The sequence below is a fragment of the Anomaloglossus baeobatrachus genome, chromosome 2, assembly GCF_048569485.1.
Source record: "Anomaloglossus baeobatrachus isolate aAnoBae1 chromosome 2, aAnoBae1.hap1, whole genome shotgun sequence".
NCBI classification, from domain to species: Eukaryota; Metazoa; Chordata; class Amphibia; order Anura; family Aromobatidae; genus Anomaloglossus; species Anomaloglossus baeobatrachus.
The window spans coordinates 501356633-501378136 of NC_134354.1; the positions used below are offsets into that span (position 1 = coordinate 501356633).

The 21504-nt window shown below is 39.8% G+C and overlaps 1 protein-coding gene across 9 annotated transcripts in view; it reads right to left on the minus strand.

The window, feature by feature from the left end:
- The window catches only part of DMD (dystrophin), a 4177531-nt gene that overhangs the window by 2583070 nt on the left and 1572957 nt on the right, over positions 1–21504 (minus strand). The window contains exon 1 of one of the 9 annotated variants that reach the window (XM_075336506.1): positions 18160–18187. The exons of the other annotated variants lie outside the window; for them this stretch is intronic. The gene's annotated coding sequence lies outside the window, so the exon portion shown is untranslated. Of the gene's footprint in view, positions 1–18159; positions 18188–21504 lie in introns of those variants that run through there. 9 annotated transcript variants of the gene reach the window in all.

A 21504-nucleotide genomic window follows, 5' to 3' on the forward strand; every position in this document is an offset into this window, starting at 1 on the left:
TTTCTTTTTTTGAACACAACATACACTTAGATTTAATTTAGTGTTTTGAAGGGAAATTGGGCAAAGCATACTGTACCTTTATGTGAAGTTCAAATTTGAGAATAGAAATGAGCTGTTATAAGCCATAAAGCAGTAATGGATTTTAAAGAAGTTGAAAAAACTCTAGTAAATGCTGCCAGACAATCCCTGTCACAGATACAATGAGACAGATGGGTAGCATGAAACTTTTAGATGTATGAATATTCAAGTTTCCAAAAGGTAAAGATTAGATATAAGCAGATCTGACAAGATTCAAATTTGCCAAATCCCGGGACTTTTACCGGAAGATTTGATTTGCAGCAAACTTGTTTGAAAAATTAAAGATCCCTTATTATCCTCTGGGGTCTCTAAAGACTCCGGGAATAATTAATATAAGATATAGAAAAAAAAACCTCACTGCTCACCTTTGCTGCTTATTGTGCCCATACTTGGCACCTCTTCTTTCCACCACATGCTGAAACACATAGCATCTTCACACAAGGATGGTACTTTGCGTCAAATCTGGGCATTGGATGTCCATGAGCAAGGATGGATTGGGCCTACCCGGTATTGGAAGTCCCAGATTTGAGTGAAGATTCCCAGGGTTTCAGCATGCAGCAGTGGTATAACGAGGGTCTGAGGACCCCAGGAAGACAGTGAGGAGTCGAAATGTGATGAGTATTAGTTTTTTTTTATTGTAACTTTGCTGGCCTTCTAAAATTCAAATATGTGTGCAGTGGAGCAAATTACAAAAAAATCAGCATTCTGAAGTATACGAATTTTGCAAAATTCAACTAGATTTATTTCCAACTTGAATAAATTTGCGCAATGCCAGTAGAGAGGCTATCCTTAAAGGGAACCTGTCAGGTGTAATATGACCCCAGAACCATGAGCAGTGATTCCTGCCTAATCGTCCCTGTATACGCTGGCATAAATAAACAGATCTTTAGAAAAATTATTTCTAAAGATCGTATAATATATGCTAATGAGCGTGGGACTAGTCCAGAGGGCGTTTGTTCCCTTAGCTAGTCGGCCCACATAGCATGGTATCCCGCCCCCATGGGCGTACTAACATGCTAATGAATAGGCAGCAAGGCCGCACATACCTCACTGTTCATGGCGGACAGTGGAGGATGGATGCACTCTGTGCATGATCCGGAGTCCTCAGCACTTCCGGATCATGCGCACTGTATCTCACTGATGCCTGGAAGCTTACACCCAGCATAAGTTTAGTGTGCATGATCGAAAGTCCCGGGTACTCCAAATCAAGTGCAGAGCGCATCACTCCTCCACTGGCCACCATGAAGAGTGAGGTATGTGCGCGTCGCTGCACATTCATAAGCATATTCGTAAGCCCACAGGGGCATGCTACCATGCTATGTGGGCTGACTAGCTAAGGGAACAAACACCCTCGGGACTAGTCCCTGGCCTCATTAGCATATAATAAATGATCTTTAGAAACACTCTTTCTAAAGATCTCTTTATCTACGTTGTGTATACAGGGACGGCTAGGCAGGAATCACTAACATGCACACAGAACTGCTCGTGGCTCTGGGTGCATATTCCACCTGACAGGTTCCCTTTAATAGTTGTAGTACACCTTTACACTTATGTTCCAAACTAAATTTTTCTGCTATGAATCAGTGAACCCAAAATGTAAAGTTTGAGACTTGTACCAGACACCTAGTGTTCGATACTCAAATCTGAACACAGACTTCTCTCTGAAGTTCATGATTTAGTTCAGTGTTTGATGCGGAATAAAGCTTGTTGAAAGGCTGCAGCACAGCCAATCAACAAGCTTTTCAGCTGGGAGCACTTCCGCAGCCATCACAGTATGGCTGTGATTGGCTGGTGCACCATGTGATCTGGCCTATATAATTGCGGGATCAAGGGTAGCACCGCCATTTTGTTCTGGCTAGAACAGGGACAGGACGCTGCTCAAGTGACGAACAGTGTTCAGTGACTCCTCTTACTACTCTGTCTGCATACTAACAAAACATTCTCTGTGTGGGCACTATACCAGGCTCTGTGGGGTTACTCTTAAGCAAGAATCTGTGTGGGCAACTTAAAAAAGGTTCTGTGTGCAACACTGCATCAGGCTCTGTGGAGGTACACTTAAAAAATGCTCTATGGGGGCACTCTTAAAAATTTTGGCTCTGTGGGAACACTTCTAAAATGTTTATTTTATTCATTTATTTCTTATTTATCCATGATTGCTATGGCGACCAAACCCTTTAAGTCATTCCCCTATCAACATTTGCTTGCAGGGGGGCAAATGTCCTGCTCTTACCCCCCTGTTCTGTATTTTACAGCCCCTAGCCCTTACTAAGACCATTTTGCAGCCACTTTAAAGTACTAAAGTTTAGATCCACATTGACGTCTATGGGATTCAGAGTTCGGGGTGAACTTAGGATAACTTTTAACTGCAGTTTGGCAAAACCCAGCAAACCCAGACATCCCCGTGTCTGTTCATTCCTACTTTTTGCATCTATCCTTTTCTGCCCATTAGACCATGGACCTGTAGAAGTGCTTTGAGGCACGAAATGGCCGTCGTCCTGAAGGGACCCGCACCCAGCTCTCCTCCCACTTTTTACCTGCACCGTTGGATGAAATAAAGAATGTTAATATCTGTATCCTCATTGGTATGTGCCGTTGTTTTTCATCTATTTACTGATTTTATTGATTACAACAAACACTTCTGTATGTGACACATCGCTGGAATTAGTTTCTATGCCCCTACATCATTCTACTGTCAGATTACATATTAAAACCTGGTGACAGATTCCCCTTAATATTTTTGTTTGCTTTTCAAGAACTATTACCCTGCTGGTTGAAATCAAGAATCCTGCTCAGATTTTTCCAGCTTGTTATAAATGATATTTTAAACACAACAGGACAATTTACAGACACTGCGGCACCTGCAGAACAACAGTGTTGTCCATTGCAAGAAATCAACTCATCACTCTTAGCTTTCTATGGGATTAGGTATTAAGTTAACTTGATTGGTTTCTGTAAATACATTCTTTTTTATTTGTTTTGCTTTATATAGAAAAATTGCAGTATATCAAAATAGCAAAATATAGGTGACTTAGATGTGAAATGACAATGCATTGTAGGGACATGTTAACAATGTAGCTGCTTCTTCCCATATTATTATACTGTACTTGGACTTTTAAAATATGATCTCTCCCCGCTGTTCATAATGCATTGATTAAAGAGAAGCAGAAGGCAAACAAATGAAAGCAATATCAAGGTTGCATTTCAAAGTAAAATTGCGGTTTGCATCAGTGAAGTGCAATAAAAGAAATTATTGTCTTTCATTTTGGTTGAATATATTATTTATTTATCCTGATTGATCCAGGCATGTGTATCACTTCTTCCACACAGTCAGTCATACATATTCTGAACTGTTAAGTGGATTTCTGCAGTGAGACTTTGTTTACACCAAGTAACATGTAATATGCAGTAGTTAAGCTGGTATTCTGCAATAAAAAAATGTATGAAAACAAATGCTATACATTTCATTTTCCATTGACTTCAACTCTAGCACAGTAACATATAGCAAAACTAGCCCTATTTTGGGGTACTATTGTGTACATAATTTTATACTATGTAATTACAGAGGAAATCATTGCATTCTTCATATATTAGGGAATAAGTGAAATGATTCTCTTTGCACAGTCATAAATACAGTATATAAATGACTAAAGGGGTGATTCAGAATTAGGCCTAGGACACACGGCGAGAAAAATGGTGCGAATGGAATGTGATAAAAAAATCGAATTCCACTCGGACCAATTTTACTCTGTGGGGCAGCTCCCATGAGCGATTATTTTTTCAGCCCTAATTGGACCGAAAAAACAGTTGCAGCATACTGCGGGTGCAATGCAATCCTGTTCCACTCGCACCCATTCAAGTCTATGGGGAAAGAAACATTGCATTGCTCTCACTGGTATAACGCAAGTGCAGTGCGAGAATCGCACTTTCCGGCAACGGAGAAGATAGGGAGATAAATCCCTTCCTCTCCTCCGCAGCATCAGCCCTCCCCTCCGCAACTGTGGTCTGATCGCACAATTGGGACCACAGTCACATGACACTTGCAGGAGACTTGGCTCCTGCTGTGCTGCGAGCATGAGCCGAGTGTCATGCGCTGACACACAGTAATCCTCATGTGGCCTCGGCCTTAGAAAAATGGTTTACTTTCTTCTTATGTGAATAACTGCATAGACAAATGTACTGTTTTTACAAAAATAGATATCTTTTGATGTTAATTGTTAATAAATTCTTCTTACAGCCAGCAATAGGGGGAGTTATGATTATATGACAAGGAGCATGAGTCTTGTGTCATGCCTACATAAAACAGAATGGGACCATTTAAATTTGGGGTTAACTTTCATCCCAGTAAATGGGCTCCCCATAGTTTTATTTAAGAACCCTGCCTTAGGCCGCATTCACACATCAATATTCATATCAATAGGTCATCATTTTATATAACATCCTTAGCCTCTTTGCAATTCTATGCACTCTATTCAAGCTTCACCTGTGGTCTATAGTAGTATATTTGGTCTCCCTTACCTATTTTGCTGCAATTAGGGAGTATCTCTGTCATGATTTTAATTTTATTGCATGATTTGATTTAATATACATTCTAATAAAATGTGATATTTTATTCATATATTTTGTTTCCATCACTATTTCCTTTCTTGGTGATTTTGCCTACACCTTTTAGGGACTTTTTGATTTGCATGCTCACTTATGATGACTAAAAATGGAGTATTTGATTAATAAAAAAATATAAATAGATCAAAAAGAATAACCTGCACTTCCAATATGTGTGAACAGGTGTGAGCTGAAAACACCTGTTCACACCTATTGGAGGTGCAAGTCAGTCTATTTTATATATTTGAAGTGCATTTCTGTGTCCATCCTCTTTTATAGCTGGATTCTTTTTGCCTTGACATGCAGGTTTTAAACCCAGATAGCAACATTTTAAGTTAGTTTCCAATATATAAGAGATCACCTAGTCGCGGTCCCGGGCTCACATGTATTGGCCAATACATAAGCTAAGAATCTCTTTTTTCAAATATTCCTATAGCAGTAATGCAATGCCAGAGTTCCCGTATTTAATGTTAGCATTTTAGAGTGCAACTGTATGTATTCTTGTAATATTAAAACACCAAAGCTGCAAAGTTTGTGAAAACAACATTTTTTGCTAGTCTCAAAACTCTTACTCATGACTGTATATAACTTTGTAACTTTGATTTCAAAATCAGATCAATTAGAGAAGCAAAGTATTCTTATATAGAATTCATAAAGAAATCTAGAAAGCTAAAATAGCAGCAAATGTTAAAAATCTGAGTTTCTTTAACTGTGCCAATACATTTTATATAGATATATATGTTACATATGTATGCCTATTATTTACATTACATAGTAGAAGTGCATGCATTATGTATTAAAGCGATGATTTGGAAGAAAATGCAAGACATTATTTAATTACAATATTCTACAGAGACAATAATTCCAATATACAGTATGCATTCAGGCAATAGGAAGGTTGACCTCTTCTAGGAAACCATGCAAAAAATGTTCCCATTGGGAAAGTCATAGATAATGTTAGGAGCACTAAGAACATGACAGATTATAGTGAGCCATCTGAACTTATAGTTAAAAGCAGCCTGACTAGTAAAATGGTATGCTGGGTTTTAGGATTTATATTTTGGATGTTATCTAAACATACACACCATATTTTTAGTATATTTAAGGAATACTGATTATTTCTATGTAACGTATAACTCCATTATAGAAAATAGCAGTGCATTACTTTAGTGGAATAAGAAATAATGTCCCTGCATTACCTTAGCATAATGTCTTTTGCTTGTAGCTCTTAAGATCTGTTCAAGTAAACTGCTTGCCTTATTATTACATTAAAATCATTACAAAAAGGTTTCTGTCCTGATATTGCTGTTATGTAAGTGCTAGATACTGCTGACATTTGCATGTGAACAAAGTGTTATTGTGCTACAGGGGGATGTGGGGCAGTAGTCTTGGGTGAGGGATTGACTCCAGATGTCACGGCACACTAAAGAAAAGGACTGGTCCTGGCTGTGTGTGTGGACTTGTTTCGCGTGGACAGTAAAGCCATACAGGCTGCATTCTATTACTTATGTTGGCTTGTTCTCACAAGGACATCAACAGTTCATTTCACACAACACTTTAAAGAACAAATCAATCTCTTCAACAATTTTACACACCAGATAAAAGGCACATATCTTTCAGCATGTCACAGTTCTACACGTCATATTTAGACACAGTGTTAGTTGCCACTGGTGGGTTGCTTCAGATCTTACTGGTCCTGTGAGTTCTAGCATAACCCAGGCAAACGATACAGTCCAACTCGTGACAGTCAATTTCCCTTTCACTGACTCCATGTCTAGACTCCTTACAAGTGTGAAGATCAGGAGTCTCATCATCATTGTCAGAGTAGAGCATGGCACTCTCAGAAACTCTAGGAGAATCTGATAGGATAAGCCAACTTCACACATATGCCAGTTAAGATTAACCTATTGTCTGAAGCCACTCAGACTGAGGATCGGTTTGTTGTTTCAATGCTGTTCACAATCTGTGTTTCAGTCCACACTTGAGGTTCTCAAGTCATCTTTCTTCCCGTTGCTGCCATAAGCCACCCACTGTATGCGACCTTCACAACCTACAGAATATCCTTTAGTAAATATCGCTCACTGGATCTTCTCTCTACTTAACGCAACTGAACTCTTCTCAAATGAACCATCTCATCCTAGCAATCAACCCCTCCTATTGTGGAATAGTCCCAACACTTAACTATTTCTATCTCTATTGTCTGGTTACTTCTACACAAGCGATATGCCATACTTTACATTATACATTACATGGCTCATGTCCCTCAATCCAAGCAAGGTGGAAGTAAAGCAAAAATTCGACTATTTGTGGCCAACAAAAAAAAGGAGTCCTTTATTTGTCTGGTGCCTAGGATATTCAGGTTCTTAGACACCATCCCGTTCAGAGGATGTCACTAGCACAGCAAGGACTCCCATATACTGTATGTGACTCATTGTTTTCTTAAGTAAGTCTGTAGATCATTTGGGCTCTAGTGTCAACAATATACCTGACCCACAGACAAAGGCCAAAGGCTCCTACACTACCTGGACCACAGTAGTCACCAAAACAACTGAAAGCTCCTCCTGCACATCAGCTGCACCTCTATCCAGTCAGCAGCCACAATGTTCCCATCGCCTATATGTCCTTTACTCCACACCATGTGCCAAGTTCCCCTTCAGGGGTCAGGGCTCCCAGCTAACTTAATGTGAAAATTACTAGCATCTGGGCCCATAGAGCCTCCAGACGCTAAGCCAATCTGCAGGACAAAAATCGACCTGATGCATAGCCCTCAGCTAACATTTCAAATGCAGGCTCCAAGAACGAAGCAACCCTGTTTGTGTAGCCCAATTTTACTTCCTAAGGAATATGGCCAGTGAGGAGTCCTGTACCCGATGGATGAGTCTTTTCAACTCTTTCCATTAAAAGAGTACCACAAGTCTATTGTCCACTTTCTTGCACTGTCAAGTTGCTTGAGCTATTCATTTGCTCGATAAAAGCAGTTTTATGTTCCCTATTTGCACAGTTGGCACAACCCCAGGTCTCTCAGGATGCAGTCAAAGTCCTCTCTTCCTGTTCTAACTTTTTCATGAAATGGAGGTTTGTCCTACTCACTCCTTGGCAGCCAGTTGTACAGCTCCACCTGAGACAGGTTGGGGTCTCTTCCAGCTGGCTTTCCCATTTTCTCCAGGTCACTAACCATTCTACACTGTAAATATGCAATGGGCAGACCTTTTCCTTCTACTTTATCTGATGGGGTGGACATCACCAGGTATGTCACTTATTCTAATTTGAGAAACGTCTCTAGAGCTAGCCAGATCTTCACACCCTTCTGCTACTATAATGCTCACAGTGGGTGAAGTTCTCTTTTAGAGCTGCACCATCATCCACCATCTTAGAGCTTATGCTCAGCGCCATCTTCAACCACACAATGGTCACCTTCTTCAATCTTTTGCCCTCCTTCCCACAATTTTTGGATCTTCCATTGGCAAGTTTTGTTCCTGTTGACTAAACAAAATGAAGGGTGACACGGGTGGTAGTCATAGGTAATGAATTTACTCTGGATGACCTGCCACGCTACATAAAACAATTGGTCCTGGCTCAGTGTGTGGACTTGTGTCATGTGGGCTGTGACCTTGTGCAAGCCGCATACTGCTGTTGACATTGACTGACTAAGCCCAGGTGATGACTTATATTCACAAGGAAATCAACAGTTAATTTCAAGCAACAACACTTTATTAAATAGTTCATTCTCTGACACACCCTATCAATTAAGATAGTGGTAACATACCTTCCAGCACATTACAGTTCTACAAGGCATATTCTGATGCAGTCTCAGTTTTCACCAGGTTGCATCAGATCTCACTGATCCTGAGAGTTCAAACACAACCCAGCCCAGCATTACAGTTCAACACTTTACATAGTAGTGACTTTGTGTCTACTTTTCTTACAGGAGTGAGGTTCAGGGATTCCATCACCACTGTTAAAGTAGAGCCTTGCGCTCTCAGACGCATTAAGAGAATCAACTAGGATAAGCCATCTTCAGTCACATGTCAGTTAAGATTAACCCATTAGCTTAACAGTTAAGGAGCCTGACCACTATAGTCCTGTCCTCTGGCTTCTATTTTCTGTGGTTACTCAGTTCGAGGATCAGTCTCTCGTTTCAAACTTGATCACACTCCTTCTATAAATCAACACTCAAGGTTTGTGCTATCTTGTCTTTAGTTTCCTTTCTCTCCATTGCTGCCAAAAGTCATCTACCTTATGTGACTTTCACAACCTACAGACTCTCTATCCTTAAGTAGCACTCACTAGAATCAATGAAGTAGAAGCACGGTGGCCGGCACAGTGACTCACTGCTTAGCACTGCAGTCTTGCAGCGCCAGGGTCCTGGGTTCAAATTCCCCCAGGGACAAGATCTGCAGGAGTTTGTATGTTCTCCTCATGTTTTGGTGGGTTTCCTCTGGTTCGTTCAGTTTCCTCCCACACTTCAAAGACATACAGATAGGGTACTTAGATTTGGAACCCCAATGGGGATAGTGTTGCTGATGTTTGAACCTCTGAATTATAAAGCGCTGCAGAATATGTTGGCACTATATAAAAATAAAGTTCATTATTATAAGCAGGTTTTCTCATAAGAAAATGAGAAATGTTCAAATCTGTATAAAGATTTTGAAATATACTACTTATATTTATTAATAATGTTAATGAAAAAAAATCTGAGCCTCTTTAATCACAAAGTATTTGGTAGTAAAACATGAAAATAGAAATGAAGGCCAGGGAAAAAGAATCCACATGGATTACAGATGTAGCTGAGATTAACTTGACACAACTCATGCACTATGGCAAGTGTGAAAGGTAGTATAAAAAAAGGCTTTTTGCTACAGTAATTTATGATTTCCCATGGTGTCTGTTGTGTCTTGGAAATTTGTGCTTTAAGTTGCCGAGGATTTTTTGGGTTATATAAAGAGCTGTATTACAGGTTACATTGCATTTTTCGGTTTGATTATGTCTAAATCTTAATTATAATTCTGAAATGTATTATTATCTTATACTTTGACTTTTAAAACCACATGAACACCTTATAATAATTATTCTTTTTCAATGTTGATTTTAATATCAATTAAATGTTTTCCAGTGACTTATTGGGATGTTGACCAGTCCAAGCAGTCCAATGCAAGGAGCATAGAATTGGTACTATTAATTCATTTTATTTGATTAACAATAAACTAAATTAAACACAACCATTCACTTTGCAAAAATCAAATCCAAGTTGAGAGTGAATACTCTGCTCAGCCGTAACATGAGTCATTTAACCTTCGCTTTATGTATGCAATTATGTTCTTGGCAAAGGAAAATTCTTTACGGAATATCAGAACTAAAGTCTGATGCATATTTCTTAGTAAACAAGAATTATTTTCAGCTGTCATGTGTTGAAACCAAACTAACAGTGTGCGCTGTCAAACCATATTAAAATGAAACTCTGATTGTAAGACCAGCTTTGTGCCTGTCTGATACAATAGCTTGTCATATTTGATCATTCATTGCTGTGTTTAGCATAAATGTCAACCCCATAGCATGCCCTGGATCATAGTTCAACACCTGCATAAGGTTGTCATCTCAGGTTTATCAGTGATATTTAATAGAAATATTGCTGGACTATCTTTGTCTCTTACTATTTATAATCCTTTTTTATTATATATTTTATAAAATTGCTATGTGTGAGGTTGGATCAGTCTGTAGAGCAAGCTATAACCAGTCAAAGTATGAGGCAATACTACTTCTAATACCCACAACATCATGATGTATCAGAGTTGAGCAACAAAATTATATAAAAAAAATACATCCCTCATTTAAAGAAATTAAATTTGGTAAGAAAAAAATTGTGACGGCTCTGAACATGTACTTAGTTGGGAAGGGAGAAAAACAGACCAACAATTTCCTGCATCTAAAAAGGTTAGGCATTTCATTTAGAAAAGTACATTAGAAGATGCTAAAACTGTGTACAAAAGGTTGCTGAATTCAATTGTATTCCTTTAACCTCTTAAGGACTGGGTTATTTTTTGTTTATGCACTTTTGTTTTTTTTTAACCTTATTCCAAGAGCCATAACTTTTTTCCCATTGATGTAGCCTTGTGAGGTCATGTCTTTTGTGGGATAAGTTCAATCTTTTTTTTTATTATTATTATTATTATTATTATTATGTATTTATAGAGCACCATTGATTCCATGGTGCTGTACATTAGAAGGGGTTACATACAGAATACATATACAAGTTACAATAGACAGACTGGTACAGAGGGGAGAAGAGCCTGCCCTTGTGGGCTTACATTCTCTAGGATAATGGGGAGGAGACAGTAGGTGGGGCGATGCTGAGGTGGCAGTTACGACATGGTGGTGTGGCGGTGGGGTCATTGGAGACTATAGGCATCTCTGAACAGATGAGTTTTCAAGTTCTATTTGAAGCTTGCAAGTGTAGCTGATAGTAACAGGAGGGGGGAAAGAGTTAATCACGCATTTGTTCTTGGTTAAGTCTAAAATGTATGGGCTCCTTCCAGGTTAGTGAGCGTGACCGGCTTCATTAGACACCCACTAACCAAGACGGTCACGCCCACTTACCTGGAAGGAGCCCATACATTCTAGACTCAACCACTGAAGCAATGTGTGATTAACCCTTTCCCCCCTCCAGTTACTATTTGTATCTACTTGATACGCGGCAGCCAACGTGGTTTGACACTGTGCTCCAATGGTAGTTGTGATCCTCATAACTCTTGAAGGTGAGTTTTTCCAAATTTCCTTCTTTCCGCTCCACTAGGATAATACACCATTTGCTCCATTGTGTCTCCCCCAGATTTTATTCTACAAGTGTAGCAGATAATCTTTGAATGAAATCTTCCATTTTATCGCATGATATAATATGTCGATATATGGTAAGATGGGAAAAAATTCAGAGTATTCTGCAAATGTTTTAATAGTTTAATTTTCAGAGTTTATTTTACCATAAAACTGACCTAGCAGTATGATTCTCCATACGATAATGTAGATACAAAAACGTGTAGTATTTGTTTTATTCAAGTGTTTAAGTGGTGAATGTTTATATTTTTTAAAAAATGTTGCTTCTGTTGAGACTTTTTGAGAGCCATAACGTTTTCAATTTTTGTGATGTGGAGCCGTGTGATTGCTTATTATTTTCCCAACAAGCTCATGTTTTTGGTAATTTGTAGTGTTTATGATATTTTTATTGTATGTTATTACATTTTTTCTGTTGTTATGGCTGCCGAAACACTGACAATCTAGTGTTTTGATTTTTTTTCTCATTATATTTTACCAATCATGTTAATTTATTTTATATTTTGATAGATCAGACTTTTATGAACAGTGATAACAAACATCTTATTTTTTTTTTTTAATTTTTAATGTGATAAAAAGGGAGGGATTTGAACTTTTATATTTTTTAAAACAGTTTTTTTTAAACTTTGTACTGTATTTAATAGTCCCCTTAAGACACTTGAACTCTCAAATGTCTGATCACTTGCTCTATATACAACAATACTTCAGTATTGCTGTATATAGAAAAAAAATCACAGTCTCCTATTAACGGTGACCACGAGCTTGCTCATAGGAGTATTGGTGAATCAGTGTCCCTTAATCAAGGCAGGGAGATGATCCATGTTTTACATAGCATTTCATGGGTCAATTGGGTTTTAAGGAAGTTTTTCTTTTTCACTTTAGTTCTGCCAATAAACTTGTGTTACCTAACAAGAATACAATCAGTATTACTGACGACTCTCCAGGTCCAGTGCTGCCGCTCTAACTCCACCGTTGTCTTTGTTGACAGCTGCAGCAACTATTGTGCAAGTGACCGCAGTCGCCAATCACTGGACTCAGGGGCTCTACTAATATGACCAATGTAGCCAATCACAGCACTCAAGAAGTCTACTATTGGGACATCATGACTTGCTAAGGCAATTGATTGGTTGTAGTAGCCACATGTACTGTAGTCATGATGTCACTTCTGCATTGTATAAATAAAGACCAGAGCAATGGTACACGATCATCACTGCACTGGTTGAAGGTGTATTTTTAGCTAATGAAAGACTAGGATCAGAAAAAAGAAAATAAACAGATAAACTTTCCTTTTTCTAAATATATCTTTACATATTTTTTTTACAAAATATTTACATTTGTATTAGTATATGATTTTTTTTTATATCTTTAAGTTGCTATGGATTAATTTATTTCTTAACTATTTTTTCTCTTGTCTTTTTGTTATTTTTACCATCTTTTCCAGGCACAGTTTAGATAATGTAAACTTTTACAAACTTCCTTCCACAAACAATTATGGGAATATAAGCTAGTAAAACAGGTTATGTTGCAGTCTAGAGATATTAAGCATTATTCATTATTGCATCTGAGTCTATTGTTGTTGAGTCTTTAGTGATGTACGCCTATCTTTTTCATTTCCATTTATGACTTTTTTAATTTTTTTTCCATGTATTTGCTTTTTTAACGTTCATCTTTCTAGTTGGAGTTTAGGGTTTCAGATCTTTTTGTCAGAATCACTGTTTGTGCCTTTTCAAAAAATCACATTAATTGTTCACCAGTCCTTGTGTAATGTTACAAACATAATGTATTTGTACACAGTTTTTAGACTATTTAGCAAAATGTGAGATATTTTTGCCTAAAGGCCACTTTACACGCTGCGATATCATGACCGATATTGCTAGCGTGGGTGCCCGCCCCCATCTGTTGTGCGACACAGGCAAATCGCTGCCCGTGCCGCACAACATCGCCCAGACCCATCACACTACTTACCTGCCCGGCGACGTCGCTGTGACCGGCGAACCGCCTCCTTTCTAAGGGGGCGGTTCTTTCAGCGTCACAGCAACATCACAGCTGCGTCACTGAACCGCCGCCCAATAGAAGCGGAGGGGCGGAGATGAGCGGGACGTAACATCCCGCCCACCTCCTTCCTTCCGCGTAGCGGCCGGGAGGAATGTAAGGAGAGCTTCCTCGTTCCTGCGGTGTCACACAGACTGTGCTGCCGCAGGAACGAGGAACAACTTCGTTACTGCTGCAGTAACGATATTTGAGAATGGACCCCCATGTCACCGATGAGCGATTTTGCACATTTTTGCAACGATGCAAAATCGCTCATAGGTGTCACACACAACGGCATCGCTATTGCGGCCGGATGTGCGTCCCAAATTCCGTGACCCCAACGACTTCACATTAGCGATGTCTTAGCGTGTAAAGCCCCCTTTAGGCTAGTTTCACACTTGTGTTGTGCGCCATCCATCGCATTGTGTTTTGTGACGGATGTAATGGATGCGTTGCATATAGTGGCACAACTGATGCGACGGATGCTACAAAACAACGGAATCTGTTGTAGCTTTTTTTCAGCAATTTACTCAACTGAGCAGGCGCAGTTGTGTAAAGACGAATCCGTCAAAGGATTCCGTCAAATGACGGATTCCACCACCATATTATAAAAATGACGGACGCCGACTGAATCCAACACATTGCATTTTTTTACGCTCTGGGAAGCGCAGAAAAACGCTACATGCTGCGTTCTTTCCGCCCGGCGGATGCAACGCAACGTCTGCCGGCGGATACAATGCAAGGACATCCGTCGCAATAGGTCATCAATACAAGTCAATGGGAAACAGCGCACATTTGTTAACGGATTGCGCTGTTTCCCAAAGCGGCGGATTGCGACGGCTGCCAAACAACGCAAGTGTGAAAGTACCCTTAAGGCTTCTGCCACACTCACGTGAAATTCACGCACGTGCCGAGAGACACGTATTTTCCCTGCGTGTTGCGTGCAGGTAAGTACGTGTCTCTGGTACGTGCGTGACACGTGTGTTCTACGTGTGCTATCCGCGATAGCACACGTAGAATCGGTAATTATTATACTCACCTGGTCCTTCCTGCTGTCCGCGCTGCTGTCCATGGTGCTGATCCTCGGTCTCCAGCCCTCCCGTCTCCCCGCTGCTGCTGCTGCCAGGCAGTGAAGTGAATATTCAATGAGAATAATGAGCGGCGGTCGGCAGCAAGAGGCAGCAGCGGCGGAGACAGGAGGGCTGGAGAAGGTGAGTTAATGTTTTGTTTTTTTTTCACTGACATGTGTGTTTTCTCCGGCGCGTGTCACACGGGACCGCATCCACACTACACCCGTGTGGTACGGGTGCGGGCCGTGTGACACCCGTGCTGCCGGAGAAAACACTGACATGTCAGCGCTTTGAAAATCGCACACACGTACAAACGCACATGGACACACGTTCCGTGTGGTTTTACGTGTGTGTGCCTGCTACCATAGGGTAGCATTGCTGAACATGTCTCCGTGCCGCCGGTATGTGTAAAAAATGCCAAACACGTACCGGAGGCACGGATGTGTGGCGCTAGCCTAAAGCATGGCACTATTTTTTGGCTCTGCACAAAATTTGTAAACCACATTTGCCATTTTGAATAAACTTGCAAAAAAATCCATTAAATTAAAAAGTGTGCAACATCATAAATTGTGGCTTTTATTCTGTCCTTTTTATTATTTAATTTTTTCCTGTTTTCCTTTTCCATCCAAGTGTGCACATATTATTTTTACCATTATCATTAATATTACTGCATAATTCAGCTAAGGTGACATTTCTAATAATTTTACTATTAATCAAAAAGTATGGAGAGCATGCATGCACAGGAAGAAGGATTAAAGTATTTTCTTGTATTTGTAAAAATTGGTTAAAAAATTATTGCATAGTGGAAATGAGAGAGAAAAGATCAATTTGCTCCAGGGTCCAGTAAGCACATAATACATGTATGCTTAGAGATCTGTAAAAATGTCACCATCTGATCCTGTTGTAAGAATTGTCTATAAGCTGCTTAGGGTTTTACTTTTCATTCATTTTCTAAGCACTACTAATATGTTCAGAAGTAAAGGAAATTAAAATCTGGATATCCTAGATCTTCTAATAAACAAGTAAAGAAAATTAATTTATTCACTAACATTTTGAAAAAGGTTTCTAAAGGGAACCTGCTAAAATACTGCCACTACTGCTCTACAGGGTAATGTATTCTGCTTCTAAAATCTCACATCTCAAATATGTCATATCTCAAAAAATGTAAATGTACATAAGTACAATTGATGCCAATGAGTTACAAAGGCGGTGCCGCTCTCCGAATATTCAATCTAGTTATTGCCTTCCTGAAATTATTTATTGATTGAGTCTCTTGGCCTGAAACCGCCATGTATAGCACACATATGAAGTCAAAGTTGTTATACCTGGCTTCACTATGCATGCAGCGGATGCCACTAGAGTTGGCACCAACTTCACAACTCCACTTTACGTAAAGCGTACATTACCTTTAAACTTTTTTTTTTATTTAATTAGGCAGAAAAAAAATAAGTGGTATAGTGACATATTTAATCAATTCTTTCACTATTAAGCAATAGTTAGAAATTATCAATAACTGGTTCTCTTTAAAGGGAATTTGTCATGTTTTATATACGATCTGATCTGTAGGAAAGAAGGAGCTGATAAGATTGATATACATTTTTGGGGGAAAGTTTCAACAAAATGTCCATTTTATTCATTGAAGTCCTTGGTTGTTTGCATACATATTGGTCCAGTGGGCTGTCCTATTCAGCAACTGACAGTCATCAATGTATTACTGTGTGTCACACTGTATTACTGATATTTCATGCAGTGTAACACAAACTCCACTAGATGGCAGCAGAGTGGAGAATGAGCAGAATAATCCTGTAGTGAAGCAAACTAGTATGGTACAGTGAAGTAACCACTAGGTGGCAGTGGAATAGTCAGAGAGCTGGGACGATGGCAGAGATAAACAAAGTACAAAGGGGAAATACAAAACACAAGTAAGAGGAGAGCAAAGGTCAGAAGAAGAGATGTCAGGAGCAGAGATGTCAGAGGGGAGAGACTGAATCAGGTCAGGAACGAGCGTAAGAGGTGCTTCACACACAGCGAGATTGCTGCTGAGATCGCTGCTGAGTCACAGTTTTTGTGACGCCACAGTGACCTCATTAGCGATCTCGCTGTGTGTGACACTGAGCAGCGATCTAGCCCCTGCTGTGAGGTCGCTGCTCGTTACACACAGCCCTGGTCATTTTTTTATTGTTGCTCTCCCGCTGTGACGCACAGATCGCTGTGTGTGACAGCGAGAGAGCGACGAAATTAAGCGAGCAGAGAGCAGTAGCTGGCATCTGGCAGCTGCGGTAAGCTGTAACAAGGGTAAACATCGGGTAACCAAGGTGTGCAGTGTGCGCGGCTCCCTGCTCTCTGCACATGTAGCTGCAGTACACATTGGGTAATTAACTCAATGTGTACTGTAGCTAGGAGAGCAGGGAGCCAGCGCTAAGCAGTGTGCGCAGCTCCCTGCTCTCTGCACATGTAGCAACGTTATGATCGCTGCTGCATTGCTGTGTTTGACAGCTAAGCAGCGATCATAACAGCGACTTACAAGGTCGCTGTTACGTCACAGAAAATGGTGACATAACAGCGACGTCGTTGTCGCTGTCGCTATGTGTGAACCCAGCTTAAGTCAAATAGGAATTCAAACAATCAGGGAGATAAGGAGCAGGGATGGGTCGGGGGAAGGTAAACAGACATGAGTAGGGTCAGGTAAATGCAGCAGGACAGATAATGAACTCACCAGAGTCAGCTACACATGCGGAAGGCAAGCAATACAACTGGCACTGCACACAGGTTGCAGCACAGAGATATAGCAGGCCAGGAGCAGGCACGAGGAAGGGAAAGTTAACCCCTGACATGATCAGACCAGAAAAGGAGAAACAAGGAAATCCCAGCCTGGATCATGACACTGTGCATGCATAGATAGTTTTCAATCCCTAAATAGAACCACCCACTGGACTCAAATGCATAGAAACACCAAGGACATCAATGAATAAAATTCAAGTTACTCTGAATCTATTACTGCAAACCTATATATTATTCTGCACAGCTTTTACTTCTCTATACCGTGGCGTCAACAGGTTGGACTACATGTACAACATGACAAGTTCCCTTAAAAAGGAATCTGTCACCAGGTTTTTGCTACCTCATCTGAAAGCCGCATAACGTAGAAACATAGACTCTGACTCCACCGATGTGTCACTTGCTGAGCTGTTTGCTGTCATTTTGATAAAATCAGTGTTTTCTCTACTGCAAATCTACCAGTTATACAGAGCTCATGAATGTGCTGGACTACCTGGCAGCAGGCCAAGTAGTCCTCTAATGATAATCTATTGCTGATTTAACAGTGATTATATAAAAAAAAACAAACTAAGCAGCCCAGTAAGTGACACATTGCTGGAATCAGAGACTCTGCCTCTACATTATGCTGCTCTCAGATTAGGTGTTAAAAGCGTGGTAACAGATTCCCTTTAAGGAGCTAAATGTAAGAAAATTTATTATTGTACACATCAGTAAAAAAATAGAAAAGGTCCAGTGACTGAAGGAAAAAACAAAAAAGGTATTGTCATCACATTCTGACCTTGACAGATGAATCTTGGTGTGCTTCCATGTGGCTTGCCTTAATCCAAAAGTGGAATAAATTGTTTTGGTGAAATCAGCACATGGAAATCTTCTAAATATGTTACCCACATAATGACCACCTTAGAATACCATTTATTTATTGGCTTTTCAATTAAAATACGTTGCAAAGCTATTTTAAAAGTATGTGGGTGGATTAATAGTGTTATTCTTATTCCTGTTTCGCTCAAAAAGTTGGCTACCATGGCAAGCAACATATTTGTATGCATTTTTTGGAACTCAACAGTTTTGAAAAGTTTTGAAAAAAACAGATTGAATTTCCAAAAAATGTATTAATGCTAAAGCTAAAAAGTGGTGCAATACGGTGCAATTTGGATAATTTAAAATAATTTAACTTCAAACTATTAAGGTGAAATTCACTCTAACAGAACACAGTTTTTTCCACTTGTGATAAAACACCACCTCCACTACAGGAACATACTGCATACTGGTATACACTGATCATAATAATAGCAAAGTGTGCAGTAAGCAAGGAGCTATGTATTAGAAAAATGAAGCTCTAAATGATATATGATATAATAATATAAGGATTTATAACAATAATATGAAAAAATGTGTTCCGTATAACATTTTTTCAGAAAGGAGCTCAAACATCCCAGATAATGATAAATAATCTTTATTTCATAAATAAACACACAGTTAAAAAAGAGGATTGCAGCAAAAAACAGAGATTATAGCAGCATAATAATAGTGCATCTGGAATCTATGATGAAAAAAAGTGACATGTGCATAGCAGCATTTACAGATTTGCCCCCTGACACATTAGGTCCGTATATATGCTGTGGGTATTAAATCATTACGTTTCTCAAATAACTCCAGCCGTTGAAGCCGGGTGCGAAACGTACGTCGGGGTAAGAGACTGGCAGCATGCTGACTTGAATACACTCAGGTAACCTTGTACTTGTGGTTGATAGATCTGTTCGGGGGGTCGGCCGGCTTAGCGGTTATACGGCAGTGAGTGCAGTCCCCATTTAGGGTTGCTCTTAGCCGCAGACGGCCGGTATGACACGGCGAATTGGCTATGGTACTATCTCCATGTGAGATTAGTGTCCAGCCACGATCTTGAACGGATCTTTCTTCCACTCATTACTGGGTTGCTTTGCACTGAATGTATACATCTTTGGATCCCCTGTGACGATCTCTATAGGTAGCAACAGATAGAATGTGGTCCCTGTGTTTATTATTAGGCTGAATGGGAGTTATTTGAGAAATGTAATGATTTAATACCCACAGCATATACGGACCTAATGTGTCAGGGGGCAAATCTGTAAATGCTGCTATGCACATGTCACTTTTTTTCATCATAGATTCCAGATGCACTATTATTATGCTGCTATAATCTCTGTTTTTTTGCTGCAATCCTCTTTTTTAACTGTGTGTTTATTTATGAAATAAAGATTATTTCTCATTATCTGGGATGTTTGAGCTCCTTTCTGAAAAAATGTTATATGGAACACATTTTTTCATATTATTCTTATGTCATATAAATGGGAGTGTCCGGTTACATGAAGACCTCTTTTGTGTTAATAATATAAGGATATTGCAACACCATAAAGGAAAAGTTATTGAATCATGACCATCATTTGACTGATAGACATTAATCATCTGCAAATGATGAAAAATTGGATTAAAACAATTAAAAAGCTTGATTTATTCATTACAGATTAGTGCCACATTCAGAAATACAAGCATTCCCATGCTTCAGCAATATTATCAATGAAAATATAAAAGGTTGTCTACGGAGTGTTCTGCCACAGTAAATGCACATGGGCACTAAAACCAATAATTAAATCCACTGCTGGCAGCTTCTTTTGCAATTTCCGACCAATGACTGTTAAAAAGTGTTTCCTGGGGCTAGGGATGAGCAGATCAGACAAAATTTGAAGTTGCCTGTTAGCACATTTTTTCCTTGGAAATTCAATTACAGAAAAGCTATTATCTACAAACTTAATGTCCCTGATTAGGCTTTGGGGTCTCTCCATACTTGAGAGCATAATTAACAGAATATGTAAAAAAAAAATATCTTATTCTCAACTCACCATTTATATCTGTGGAGCACTCTACAACCAAATCAATATAACACCAAGCTGTTAGCATGCCTGGAGTGAAGACTAAAAGGATCTGGCTACTGCACATTATGTAACACTTGCAGCATTTGACACTTTTGACCACCTGCTCCTCCTCACTATGCCCAACTCTACTGGTCTCAAGACCACTGTTCTCTCTTGGCTCTGCTACTACCTCTTTAACTTCTTGTTTTAGTGTATTGATTGCCTGCTCTTCTTCTCCTCCTATTTTCTTTATTGTTGGGGTTCCTCAGGATGCAGTCCTCGACCCCCTCATCTTCTGGCTATATGCTGCTCCTATTGGACAACCCATCAGCAGATTTTGTTGCCAGTACCACCTTCATGATGATGATACTCAATTATAAACTTCTTCTCCTGACCTCACCCCCACATTACTACAACATACAAGTGATTGTCAATCTGAGGGGAGGGGAATTTTTATTATGTCAGGGGCCATTTGAACCTGCTATATTTGGTCAAACAAGCAGTCAACTCACCCACTGAAGCTGCTTCTCTTTGGTGTGGTTGTGATATTAGGCAATATTTATCTTGTTACTTCTTACAACTGTTTTTCCAGGTTTGTGTGTTGCTGGGACTTCTGTATATACATTAGGAGACTCAGGGGGCATGTACATGACAGGAGAAGCTGTGGGCATACAAATGTCAGGAGATGGCTGGAATATACATGACAGGATAGGGCTGGGAGGAATATATGGGACAGGAGACTGCTTGGGGCATATACATGACAGGAGATGCTGTGGCCATATACATAACTGGAGACACTGGGGACATATACAAGAAAGGAGGGGCTGTGGGCATATACATAACAGGAGATGGCTTGGAGGAATATACATGACAGGAGTGCGCTCGGAGGAATATACATGACAGGAGGGGGCTGGGCAAAATATACATGTCAAGAGATGGCTGGCAGCATTAACATGGCAAGAGATGGCTGGCAGCATATACATGACAGGAGACGCTGGGGGCATATACATGACAGGAGATGGCTGGGGAATATAAATGACAGAAGAAGACTGAGAGGAATATGCATGACAGGAGAGGTCTGGTAGGAATATACATGACAGGAGAGGGCTGGGAGGAATATACATGACAGGAGAAGACTGGGAGGAATATACATGACAGGAGAAGGCTGGGAGGAATATACATGACAGGAGAAGGCTGGGAGGACTATACATGACAGGAGAGGGCTGGTAGGAATA